The 10,167-nt window shown below is 44.6% G+C and overlaps 1 pseudogene; it reads left to right on the top strand.

The window, feature by feature from the left end:
• Positions 1 to 7,047: 7,047 nt before the first annotated feature.
• On the top strand, positions 7,048 to 7,450 carry LOC110328591 (annotated as a pseudogene).
• Positions 7,451 to 10,167: the final 2,717 nt, after the last annotated feature.

Genomic DNA, 10,167 nt, shown 5'->3' with positions numbered 1-10,167 from the left:
TGTGTGTGTGTGTGTGTGTGTGTGTGTGTGTGTGTGTGTGTGTGTGTGTGATTCCCCACCCCCCAGGAAACAGCAGAATGAGAACTGTCCCTTTAGTGTATTTGAATTCTCTGTATTAGTTCCTTTCCTGCTGCTATGATGAAATACCCTGGCACTCGTACAACTTAAGAGAGATTTCTTTTGGCTCCGAGCTCCAGGATACATTCCTTTGTAGTGGGGAAGATGTAGCAGGAGCCCAAGGCTGCAGGTCACACTGCATCCACTGCTAGGAAGCAGTGAGAGACACACGCTGCCTTCCTCCTTCCTAGCACGTCAGACCCTGCCCAGCTGCCCACTTTTAGGGTGGGTCTTCTCTCCTTGGCTAACCTAGTCGAGAGAATTCTTCATGGCTGGGCATACACCTTAAATCCCAACACTCAAGAGACTGGGACAAGAAGAGTTTAAAGCCAGCCTGGTCCACATATCAAGTTCTAGGACAGTCAGGACTACATAGAGAGACCCTGTCAAACAAACAAGCAAGCAAACAAAAACAAAACAAAAAAATGCTAATCCTTTATAATCATACCCAGGGTCTAGCCTAACCTAGAGAACCCCTCACAGACAAGCCCAGAGGCTAGTCTAGGTGGTTCTAGGTCTTGTGAGGCTGACAATCCATAAAAACCAGCACATTCCCACACAACTTTTGTTCTTTTGAAATAGGAGTCCCCTCTGTAACCCTGGCTGGCCTATAGCTCACTACGTAGTACAAGATGACTTCAGATTTTCTAACAGTCTTCCTGCCTCAGCATCTCCAGTGACAGGTTTTTGATTAATCAATAAAGAGCCAATGGCCAATGACTGGGCAGGGTGAAAGTGGTGGGACTTTTAGGATTAGGAGAGAAGAAACAGAATCGCCATGACTCGGAAGCAGAGAGATCAGATTTAAGAGCTGCAGGAGAGAAATCATCCAGCAATGTGGATGCAAAGGGAAAGTGGCCCCACGGGAGGGCTGCCCAGAAGGAAACAGGGCAGCAAAGATAAAATATAGAAATGCCTGCCGGAAGCTCATAGTAGATTAACTATTCTCTGCTACACTGGGTCACTCATCTGCTCATGATCAACTGCCTCTTAAAAAATCCCAGGGCTGGGTTGGAGAGATGGCTTAGTGGTTAAGAGCACTGATTGCTCTTCCAAAGGTCCTGAGTTCAAATCCNAGAAACCACATGGTGGCTCACAACCATCTGTAACAAGATCTGACACTCTCTTCTGGAGTGTCTGAAGACAGATATAGTGTACATACATATAATAAATAAATAAATCTTTAAAAAAAAAATTCCAGGGCCACCCATACAAGGATGGTGCTGATAGTAGGCTGGGCCCTCCCATGTCAAATAGCAATCAAGATGATCCCTCACAGACATGGCCACAGGCCAATCTGATTGGGAAATTCCTCTGTTGAGGTTCCTTCTGCCCAAATCTTCTTCCCAAATGTGTCAAGTTGACAATAAAAATTTAGCACACACCCTTGGAACCTCCTTAAAACCCAAACTCTGACTCAAAAGGCTGACAGTAGGACAAAAATTGAATTTTCATCTCTAATACACTTTCTGATGGAGAACCATAGCTGAACCACAAGCCAACATTGTGAGCAGAAAGAAATAGGCTTCGTTGGTTTGCTTTGCTTTGGTTGCTGGATCTCACCAGGTAGCCCCAGGCTGGCCTAGAATCCAGTGTGTTTCACAGGGTGACCTTGAACTTTATTGTCAATTTTCCTGTGTAGGTGCCTTAAACTCTGAGATTACACAGCAACTATTGAGTTTATTGTTTTCTTTATTTTTCTTTTATTATTTATTTATTTGAAATATGATCTCGCTGGGGCGTGGTGGCACACGCCTTTAATCCCAGCACTCGGGAGGCAGAGGCAGGCAGATTTCTGAGTTCGAGGCCAGCCTGGTCTACAAAGTGAGTTCTAGGACAGCCAGGGCTACACAGAGAAACCCTGTCTCGAAAAACCAAAAAAAAAAAAAAAAATCTCACTGTGTAGCCCTGGCTTCCTGTCTGGTCTAGAGCTTGGAGTGAGTATGGCTCATATGGTGGAGGGAACCACAAAACTTGTTAGTTTCTTTTCCTGTTACCGTGGTAAAAAATTATCTATATCTATATCTATATCTCTCCAACAGGAGCAGCTTAAGGGAAAAGGGTTTGTTCTGGCTCAGGTTCAAGGGCATAGCCCATCACTGTCAGAAAGCCAGAAAGACAAGCAGCTTGAAGCAGCTGGTACAATGCTGCCTCATGTAAAAAGATCTGACACCCTCTTCTGGAGTGTCTGAAGACAGCTACAGTGTACTTACATATAATAAATAAATATTATATGCATAGAGAGGGATAGATGCCCACTGATACTCAGCTCCTTTCTCCATGGATGCAATCCGGATCCCAGCCAGGGAATGATGCCACCCACAGTTGGTCTTCAAGATACTCCCCCACAGCCATGCCCAGAGTCCCCTCCCAGGTCACTGCAGAGTCTGGCAGGTTAACAATCAACTCTAACAATCACAGAACTGAAGCAGCCTCCTTGTTACTGGGATGAACTTGAAAGAAAGCATGAGGGCTGGAGAGATGGCTCAGCGGTTAAAAGCATTGACTGCTCTTCCAGAGGTCCTGAGTTTAAATCCCAGCAACCACATGGTGGCTCACAACCATCTGCACTGAGATCTGATGTCCTCTTCTGGTGTGTCTGAAGACTTACATATAATAAATAAATACATCTTTAAAAGAAAGAAAGAAAGAAAGAAAGCATGAGGAAGTACAGCCACCCAGGCTTAGGAAGTGGGACTAAACTGTCTCTCCTGACCTATAAGAACAGGACATTCCCAAATGAACTTTTGGTTTGTCAAGCACAGTGGTCTGATTTGTACATCTCTACATAGAATACACATTGTATATTCTTTTTTTTTTTTTTTTTTTTTTTTTTTTTGAGACAGGGTTTCTCTGTATAGCCCAGGCTGTCCTGGAACTCACTTTGTAGACCAGGCTGGCCTCGAACTCAAACTCAGAAATCTGCCTGCCTCTGCCTCCCGAGTGCACATTGTGTATTCTTAACATTGCACCAAATCCACATTAGCGTGAGCTACACATACACCCCACTTCGAATGCTGAAGGAGAGCCTCCTTCAGCAGCCTCTAATAATGCCCCTTGTGTGGTCAGTTTGCATTCTAGCTAAGATCAGACACAGGAGATGTACCTAAGTTTCCAGGCCTGTCTGGTTTACCGAATGACTTTAAGACCAATGCAGGCAATGAGTATAACTCTCTCATAGGAAAATCTACAAAGTAGAGTAGGGCTATAGTTCAGTAGGAGATCTTCTCTTGAGCCTCTGTCCAAGGTGAGAACCTTTTGTTGGCCTTCGAGCTTGTGAGTCCCTATTGAGCTACGGGGCTCCAAGGTAAAAGTTGGAGATAGAGTTCAGTGTTTTTTCCTAAATCTAGAATAAAAGGAAACAAATACTTCAGGAATTAACCGTCTGCCAAGCACCATACGCCTCTCAGATTCTTTTTTTTTTTTTTAAAGATTTATTTATTTTTATTTATATGAGTACACTGCAGCTGTCTATAGACACACACCAGAAGAGGGCATCAGATCCCATCACAGATGGTTGTGAGCCACCATGTGGTTGCTGGGAATTGAACTCAGGACCTCTGGAAGAGTAGTCAGTGCTCTTAACCATGGAGCCATCTCTCAGATACTGTATATCGTGTTAGATGTGCTTCTTGAATTATCTCTCCAAATCCTCAAAGACTCAGATAATCTCTGGAAACTAGACCAGCAAACAATAGAAGTGGCTGGGGTAAAATCTTGTCACTTCATACATAACTGTGCTGGATTGTAAGTTTCCAGGAGCTTCTCTCTCTTCCTCCCATCCCCCACAGGAGTGCAGTGATTACAGGGGCCTCCACCTCAGCACCCTAACCCTAACCAACCCCAACCCTAACCCTAACCCTTGGTTCTTCTTAAACTTGGGTTCCAGGGATTGAACTCAGTCTCCCAGGCTTTCGTAGCATGCAAGCATCTTTTACCCTCTGAGCCATCTCACCTGACTTTACAATATGATTGTTTAGTTTGCTTTCTATTGCTGTGATAAAACCAGCCTGTGGAGGGAAGGATTTGTTTGGCTTACATATACTGAACTACGGTCCCTCACTGAGAGATGTCAGGATAGGAACTAAACATCGAAGAACACTGCTTACTGGCTTGTTTCCCCGTGGCTTGCTCAGTCTGCTCTCTTACACCACCCTGGACCCCCTGCCCAGGGTGGTGCTCCTTCCGGTGTTCGGGGCCCTCCCACAGGCCAGTCTGATGGAGGCATTTTGTCAATGACACTCCCTCTTCCCAGATGAGCCTGGCTTGTGTCAAGTTGACAAACAAAAACCACAATTTCATTTACTGCGGTCCTCGCGCTGTATTGAGATTCCTCAATCTGTAGTTCGTCCTGTATCCTTCCATTTTAATATCCTTCTATTGTCTCACGGTGGCCGGGGCGGACCAGGGATTCCCCGTAGCCTGCTGTTAATCCGTTGTTTATTTGAGCGGACACCTTCGCTGCCGTCCTCTCCTCTCCGTCTTGTCCTCAGCCCTCCCTGTGTCACTCCACTGAAAGCTTATCCCCCCCACACACACACACACCCTACCCCTCCCCACCTTGCCCAAGCAAGACAACAAATCATTGCGTAATCCCTTTTCTTCAGGGCTCCTGATCAGCTGCTCCGGAGGTGGATGTAAAGAACCCGCCACCGCAGCTTCCAACCCATTCTAGAGTGAGGGTGTTATTTTTAGGGCATTGAAATATAAAAAGCTCTTGCTAGACTGGCCTAGGAGGGTGGGGAGGGTGCTGGGGGAGGGGGAGTGTCCCCGGCCCTCCAGGGAAACGAGGGATTTTTCTGTTGCACCCAGTAGCCTGAGCGTCGCAGGTTTTAACTGGTGCCTCAGACTCAACATGTAACTGAGAATGACATTTCATCCTCCTGCCTCCACTGGCCAAATGCTGAGATTTATGGGTGTGACACCATACTTGGCTTCCACACCATATATTTTTATTTAGGAATACATGGCTTTAAAAGAAAAAAAAAAAGCAAAACTTTTTTATACTTATTTATAGTATGTGTATAAAAATATGATAGGGTCTTTTGAATCTTTTTGAATATTTACTTTATCTTTAATTATGGGCATGTACCCATAAATGCAGGCGCTTAGAGAAGAGGTCCCCTGTAGCCACTGAGCTGTCTCTCCAGCCCCTGAGGTAGGATCTTTTGAAACCCACTGTTGCCTTAATAGGTCTAGTTGAGGGCTGGTGAGATGGCTCAGTGGGTAAGAGCACCTGACTGCTCTTCCAAAGGTCCGGAGTTCAAATCCTAGCAGCCACATGGTGGCTCATAACCATCCGTAACAAGATTTACGACCTCTTCTGGAGTGTCTGAAGACAGCTACAGTGTACTTACATATAATAAATAAATTTTTTTTTAAAGGTCTAGTTGACTTTAATTAGCAGAAATAGCTATTACTGGGGGGGGGGGGAGAGCAACTTGTAATGGTGTCTTAGCTAATTTTCTATTGCTCTAAGGTTTCTCATAAAAGAATGTTTACAGTTTCAGAGACTTAAAGTCCATTAGCTGGCAGGCAGGCAAGTGCTTGAGCTAGGAGCTCACACCTGGAAACTCAAGCATGAGGCAGAGAGAGCTAACTGGGAATAATGTGGTCCTTTGAAACTTCAAAGCCTACCTCCAGTGACACACCTCCTCCTCCTCCAACTAGGCCACGCCTCTCCATTCTTCCCAAATAATTCCACCAGCTGGGGACCAACTATTGAAACTAAGAGTCTCTGAGGACCATTCTTATTCAAAGGATCATAAATGGCAACATTCTCCTCTTGGTTCCCATCCTCCCCCCCCCCCCCAACTCCATGCTAAGAACAATGATGTCAGCCTTTCTCTATAGAGGAAGCAAGTCTGGAAACTCCCCTGAAAGGAGCATCCCACAGCATCTGCAAGTCAAAAGCTCTGACTCCAGTGTCACAGCAGGCAATGAGGGGGCGATGCTGAGTCCCTCTGGCCATGCCAACTAAACCCAGTGAGTAGGAGGGGACAGTGCAGTCCCTGGTGCCCACACGAGAGCTCTAGCAGACAAGAGACCCAAGTGGACACTGTTTTCATGCTTACTCTGAAGAGACAAAAACACTTTTGCTACCTTTTTGACTATAGAAAAAAAAACCATATGTCTCTTTGGCAACTATAGAACACTTAGGAAATATGAAAAGGCAGGCGTGGTAGCTCACACCTGTAATTCCAACACTCAGTAGGCAGAAGCAGAGAGAATCTGGCAGGTTCGAGGCCAGCCTGGTCTACATAGTAAGCTCCAGGTCATCTAGGGCTATATCATAAGACCCATTAAATAAATAAATAAACAAATAAATAAATGTAAAGAAGGGATAAGTTACAATTTGCTCTTGCCATATTTTATCAACTCATAAACAAAATATACAAATAAATTTCACATCTTTTTTTTAATTTAATTTTTCAAAAAAATTTTTTGAGACAGGATCCTGTGTAATCTAAGCCAGCCTTGAACTCTCTATATGACCCTGAACTCCTGACCCTCCTGCCTCGACCTCCCAAGATCTAGGGTGACAGCGGTACCATGCCTGGCTCTAGCTCTTACATAATATAATCGTAGGTTGGAACCAGCTGGGATTCTTCTACATGTATGGCCTTATGTCCTGCTTGCCATAGATCAGACACAGTTTATATGGTTCTGTAAGCTGGGGCTGGGGATGAAGCTCAGTGATGAAGTACTTGCCTAACATGAACAAGGCCTGGGTTTGATTCCCTAGCACCACAAAGAAAAAAGTTCTTTGAAATATTTCTGTCATTTCAGTTGTACTCCGGGACCTGGTTGTACTGTAAGTCACTTAGCCACTTTTCTTTAACTTTCTTTTTCTTTTCTTTTTCATAAACATGTCTTCTTTTTTTTTTTAAAGATTTATTTAGAGCTCAAGCGCCTCTGCGGTCTGAGGAATGTCAACTATTCAATATGGAGGCGGAGGTCGATAAGCTGGAACTGATGTTCCAGAAAGCTGATTCTGATTTGGATTACCTTCAGTATAGGCTGGAATATGAAGACAAGACTAATCACCCACATTCAGCAGGAGAGAAAAATGCAGTTGCAATTTTAAAGGAATTGTCAGCAATAAAGTCTCGATATCAAGCTTTATGTGCACGCTTTAAGGCAGTTTCTGTTGAGCAAAAAGAGACCAAGAGCTGCATTTGTGCTACTTTGAACAAGACAATGACCATGATACAAGAACTACAAAAGCAAACAAACCTGGAGCTAACTCTACTGACTGAAGAAGAGAAAGCTGCAACAGAGCCATTAAAATCTCACGTGCCGGATTTATAAAACAGAATGTCAAAGAGGAACTCTGAGGGAAAGAAGAGCAATTTCAGAGATTCAGCAAGATGTCTAGAGGCTGGGGGCTGACAAGGAAGCCCAAGATTTTTCTTGACTGAGAGGATCATGGTGCATTTCATATAAGGAAATTGTAAGAAGTGTAGATGTCATACGACTGGAAACCAAAAGTATGGGATGGGAATAAAGCAATGTAAATACCGATAAAAAAAAAAAAAGATTTATTTATTTATTATATGTAAGTACACTGTAGCTGTCTTCAGACACTCCAGAAGAGGGCGGCAGATCTTGTTACGGATGGTTGTGAGCCATCATATGGTTGCTGGGATTTGAACTCCGGACCTTCGGAAGAGCAGTCGGGTGCTCTTACCCACTGAGCCATCTCACCAGCCCTCTTTTTTTTTTTTTTTAAGGGTTGTTTGTTTATTTATTTGAGTACACTGTCGCTGTCATCATACACACCAGAAGAGGGCCACCATGTAGTTTCTGGGAATTGAACTCAGGACCTTTGGAAGAGCAGTCAGTGCTCTTAACCATGGAGCCATCTCTCCAGCCCTTTCTTTGAGTTTCTATGACTGTGGCTATTGCCTTTTTTCTTTTCTTTTTTTTCTTTTTGTACTTCACTCAACAGTGAAATGTTCCCTTATGGAATTACAGGGTCAAAAAAATGGTGAGTCTGGGATGACAGGATGGCTCAGTGGTTATTCCAGATTCATTTCTATGGCTGTGAGAAAACACTGGCTAAAAGCAACTTGTGAAGAAAAGCTTTATTTGAGTACATGTCCATCATGATGAGAAGTCAGGGCAGGAATTGAAGCAGAGACTGTGGAGGACCCCTGCTTACTGACTTGCTCTCCATGGCTTGCTCACCTGCTTATACAACCCAGGAGCCTTGTCCATGGGTGACACTGCCCACAATGGGCTGAGCCCTCTGACATCAACCACTAAAAGAGAATGTCCCACAAACTTACCTGCAGGACAAACCCTTAGAGTCATCTTCTCAGTTAAGTTCTCTCTCCCCCAATCATTCTAGTTGTGTCAAGTTGACAAAAGCTAGCACATTGGGCGAACTGCTTGCTGAGCAAGCATGAGGTCCTGAGTTGATCTCTACCATGCAGTGAAAGGTATAATAAACCTTAGTGTCTGGCTTTAAGGGAAATGTATAGCAAGCCTTTGTATGTGGCTTTGAGTGAAAAGTTTCAGCAAAGCCTTTGCTGTGTTTGAGTCAATCAGTAGAGGCTGAAAAACTGTTTTGAGACTGTTTGAACCTTGAAGAAATGTTGTCTCTCTAGAGGACCTGCACTTGGCGCTACGTGAGAACTTGCACCAACCTTGGTCCTAAGACACTCCTGGCAAACCTGGACTTCTTACTTTTGATTATGGCTAGGCATGGTCAGAAGAGACTGAGATTTGTGTGTTGTCTGCTCTCAGGGGCAGCGAGGGCAAGAGAACTTTGAGAGCTGGAACCTTCCCCAGCCCCAATTAGCCTAGTATAATGTAACAAAGTAGCTGGAGTGAGCTAGCAGGGGGGCAGTCTTTTCCAAGAATGCTGAACCCTTCTGCTGCTCCTTCCAAAATAAAGGCTTAGCGTCTTGGTGAGCTTTTCTCTCCACTGAGGAACCCAAACCAACATCAATCAATATAATCATCTACTTAAAAGCCAGGCCTGGCCACATGTGTCTCCCACCACAGCACTGGGAGGTAAAGACAAGCATTCTAGGGGCTTACTGGCCGTCAGTCTGTCTCTAGGGGCAGTGAGAGACAAAGTGGAAAAGCCATTGAAGAATACATCCCAACACCTACTTCTTGTAACTCTACACACAATTACACAGAGCATATCCACCCTACACACATGTGTTACATGTATGTATGTATATATACACATACATACATACATGTAGCACGTGTAGCGTATATATATATATATATATATATATATATATATATATATATATACACACACACACACACACACACACACACACTATAGTGAGTTCAAATGTCTAGAACATCTGGGCTAGGGATGTAGTTCAGTAGCTCAGTTGATAGCACGCATACACAGAGCCCTTGGTTTGATCCTCAGCACCACAGAAACTGGACATAGTAACACATGTGTATAATCCTATCATTTGGGAGGTAGAGTCAGGAAGACCAGGAGTTCAAGATCATCCTGGGCTGCATAGCAAACCTGGGCTATATGAGACCCTATGTCAAAAAAGAAAACGTCTCTCACACAAGATGACTTTCCTCAGCTGGAAAATGCAGGCCAGGCCAGTAACATTCAGTCCTAGCACCCCCAAGCTTGCAAACACCCTAGACGCTCTCCTCATTTCAGATAAAGAAACAGGATGGCAAAGGCACTAGGTCACTTGTCATTTTTGGCAATTCTCCATCACTTGTCCTGAACACCCATGTTAGCCCTGGACAAACCTCTCTGAGAGCAGAGCCTCTGGTCCAGACTTGGCCAGGCCCTCAGACTCCAGGCCTAGGTTGTTTTTAGAAACTCAATGGCATCATAACACAGAAAAGGGACATGCCAGATGGCCAGCCAGCCAGCCGCGTTCTTCTGGTTCTCATGAGACCAAAAGCCACCTCCTTCCTCACCAGCTGACCTTGCCTGGTAAAACAGACTGTCTTTTCTGGGTTGGGATGAACTGTGAGGTTTGGAGGTGTGCAGAGGAGCCAACATCAGTGTTCAGGGGGAGGGGGGAACCCAGTCTGCTGCTTGGA

Source organism: Mus pahari, chromosome 10, assembly GCF_900095145.1.
Source record: "Mus pahari chromosome 10, PAHARI_EIJ_v1.1, whole genome shotgun sequence".
Classification (NCBI taxonomy): Eukaryota; Metazoa; Chordata; class Mammalia; order Rodentia; family Muridae; genus Mus; species Mus pahari.
This window is presented reverse-complemented; position numbering and strand designations above follow the sequence as displayed.